At 36.2% G+C, this 3,534-nt stretch overlaps 1 pseudogene; it reads right to left on the bottom strand.

Annotated features, from left to right (window-relative positions):
* Positions 1-773: 773 nt before the first annotated feature.
* Positions 774-1,547, bottom strand: LOC101431210 (UBX domain-containing protein 2A pseudogene; annotated as a pseudogene).
* Between the last annotated feature and the right edge of the window lie 1,987 nt (positions 1,548-3,534).

Genomic DNA, 3,534 nt, shown 5'->3' with positions numbered 1-3,534 from the left:
GGCTAACAACAAATTTAAGTGAAAAACAAAGCCATAATTTTCCAAAGAATATTTTTAAAAAAGGAATGGGCTGGTGTTCTGGGGAAAAATAATTTTTAAAAAATTAATATTTTTAAAAATGTAGAAAGGTATAGAGGAAGAATAATATTGAATTTTACTAAATTAGAAAATTGTATTCTTATATGAGAATACTTCTTAGATACTGTTGCCAAATTATTGAGTATATCCTGCCATTAGAGAATGAAGACTGAGAACACTGTGTGGTTTGGGCATAGCTGGGGTGAAAACTGTATCATCCAGCACTCTGATTTTATCTCTTAATTGATTCTTTTAACCTACAAATGTGTAATTTTTAAATTTACTGCCATTGTTTTATCTGAAAAAGCTAATATGTTAATACATCATTGCTGTTTGGGAAGATAATAGATATGGAATTGAATGAGAAGGATACTGTGAATGTATTTGGTAATATATATCATATTAAGATTCTAAATGTTTCAGTTATTATAATATACTTTATATTGATTAATTAATTGGAACTTGAAAGTAAGTGCATTTTTCTCTCTGTGCAGCCTTTTGGAAAAAGTACATTGAATACAGTTTCCAGTCATATTTTACTTTGCTAACATGTACTTATTTGAAAAATCTCCCTGGGAGAGAGTTAAGTAGTACTTGAATCAAAAGTCCAGTGAATCTGATTTTTCCTTTCCCTCACGTTGTTTTGCAAGACCATTTGCAACCATCATTTCTCTGCAAGTTTTCCACTTAGATTATCAAAAATCAATGCTATGAAAGTCCTCTAAAAGGCTTACCTGTTTCGTGGAGTTCTGAATTAGTACAGCATTCTGTAAATCTACTTCTTCCAAAGTGAGTGTTTCATCTAGCAATTTGAGGAAAGTAGGAGCTTTGGTCAGACAAAAGGGAGGGCTTCTTTGAGATATTTGGTATTTTTCAATGAAGGATTTAATATGGCTTACCCTATTAGAAATGTTAAATTTCTTCATGATCCTTTTCCCATTGACTAACCAGATCTTTGTATTAGTGATAGGTTCCAAGTTGTTTAGCGGAACAGCAGACATATTTTTATTCTCAGCTTCAATACTATTTACTTTAGAAATAATTTTCTAAAATTATTTCTAGTCTGTGAACCTGTCTTGAGAAGGGCTGGAAGACAGGCTTTGTTGACATGCAAACTTCATTTTTCTTATCTTCAACTTTAACATCCAAGTCTTTATAAAAAATTCCCTGTAATTTTAAGGTAATCCCCCCTTTTTTGTTGAATTCAGAAACTGTTGACTTGCATCATCAGAATAACTTCTGAAATCATTGACTGTAAACCCATTTTTCCATAACATTATGCTAACATCTACCGTTTCTTTTTTTCATTGGGTGACAGGCATTTAGCACCAAACTTCTGTGCTTCCTTAAACAGGATGCCAACAAAATATTCACAGTTCATTTGCTGGTTATCAGTAAGGTTGGCTGTCAGATCATGTTTCAGAAACCCATTCTTCTTTTATACTATCAAGACTATCTACTTCTTTCATTCCCTTTTGCCTTATTCTCGGTATGGCTGCTGTAGGGGGCTGCAGCACCAAACATCTAGGTCGCCTCACGGGTTAGTCCACAGTTCCCTCAGGGGACATGAGAACCTGCCACCACCAGCTTTGCTGGAGCCTCTCAGACCAGGAGCACAGCGATCCCCAGACCTTCTCTGGCTCTGCGGGCACCGCCGCTGGGCACAGCACATGCTAGGGCAGAATCCGTCCTTTTTTTTTTTTTTTTTTCTGATTCAACCTTCCTGTTTCTGTATGAAAAGAAAAGCAGATATGTGTATGCTTTCTTATTTTTACTTTTTTTCTTTCACAAATAGTCTATGTGCTTTTGTGTACTTTGTTTTTACACTTAAAATATTTTGAAAATCCATATCAGTTCATAGAAATCCTCCATATTGTCTTTTACAGCTAGCTCCACATTGTCATTGTGTGCATGTGCTATAATTTATCCAACCAATTCCTCTGCTTCAAAATTTAAGTAGTTTCTAATATTTTACAGTTACAAATAATGCTGTAGTCAATAACTATTTCATATATATTTTCATACTTTTGGAGTTGTAACTTCAGGGTTAATTTCTAGAAGTGGGTTCACTGGGTTGAAGGGTAAATGCATATGTACTTTTGTTAGATACTGCCAAATTCTTTCCCATGGCCATTGTGCCATTTTTTATTCCCACTGTTACGGATTTTGTCTAGGTTCTTGACTAAACTGGAAGAAATGAATTTCAAGAGCAAGTCACATTAATTAGGCCAGTATTTTATTAAGGTAGGGAGGGAAGAGAAATGGGAGAAAATAACAGACCATAGGTCCCAGGTAGAGAGGAAGAGGCTGAAGAGTGATAGAGGACTGATTAATAGAATAAAATTCCCCATTATAAATTATAAATCTTCAGGTTTACTCATTTATTGATCCAGGTGGGGGCAAAGAAGGCCAGAATAAGGGTCAAAAGGCAAGAGAGAGCAAAAGGCCTTTGCATTTGCTTTTTAAACCATTAATCATTCCACTCCTTTGCTAATGGCATTGGAGGAGTTCCAGCTGTTTGTTGTTTTGTTTTATTACCCAACTCATCAATTCCCCATGAGGGCTCAATTATAAGGCCTTTGGATAATATTCAGGGTTTCTCCTGGCTTCCAGAGGAAATCTCATTCCAAATGGGATTTCTTGTGAGCGTCTTCCAGTAGCCATCTTGGGGTACGGAAGAATACATGTAAATGGCAATGATTTTTCTGCCGCATTCCAGGTCTGTCTATTGATTCCCTATCTAGCCTGTTTCATTCCCTGTGAAGCTGGATGAAGTCCCCATATGGCTAATTAGATGTTGATTCTGGAAGACATAAACCTGACTATAATTTTGAGAATATATGATCCCACTAAGACGATACTGTACACAAATGTAGAAAAGGCTAGTTGTATATAAAGGCTACATCTCCCCAAATTTGGTGGGAAATAGTATTCTTCTTTCAGTTATTTTATGCTATTGATTAACTCTAGGGATAGACTGCAATAGATGATGGCATTAGGTATAAATTGCTAATTCCAGATCTTATGGTTGGAAGAGAGGAATGAGAAAAGGCACTGACTTTTTAGTTAAGCTATAGGAGATGAAAAGAGAAAAGTTTTTTTATGGGGTGTCTGGTTTGCCCTCTGCCTAGCAATAGGCATTTGGGCTAGAGTTAGAGGGAACAGCTGACTTTGACACAGACCCTACTTAGCTTTTTCCCTTGAAGAGGGATTTCAGGCCATCCAATGACTGGCACTCATGCATTTCATTAGATGCTTCTGGTGAGCTGGCACTTCCACTCAACATAAGTGCACCCAGCTGGAAATTCCTTTCACCACTTTAATAGCCATGGGAGTGATCAGAACTACAGAGTAAAATTCTTTACATTTTGGCTTTAATTGAGAGTGAGACTTGTTTTCTTGCCAAGTTTTGATTGGAACCTGATTTCTAGTTCCTAGGTGAAGAAAGGATGTCCA

The sequence above is a fragment of the Dasypus novemcinctus genome, chromosome X (assembly GCF_030445035.2).
Source record: "Dasypus novemcinctus isolate mDasNov1 chromosome X, mDasNov1.1.hap2, whole genome shotgun sequence".
Lineage (NCBI taxonomy): Eukaryota > Metazoa > Chordata > Mammalia > Cingulata > Dasypodidae > Dasypus > Dasypus novemcinctus.
The sequence above is the reverse complement of the archived record's forward strand: the minus strand, read 5'-3'. Positions and strand labels throughout refer to the sequence as shown.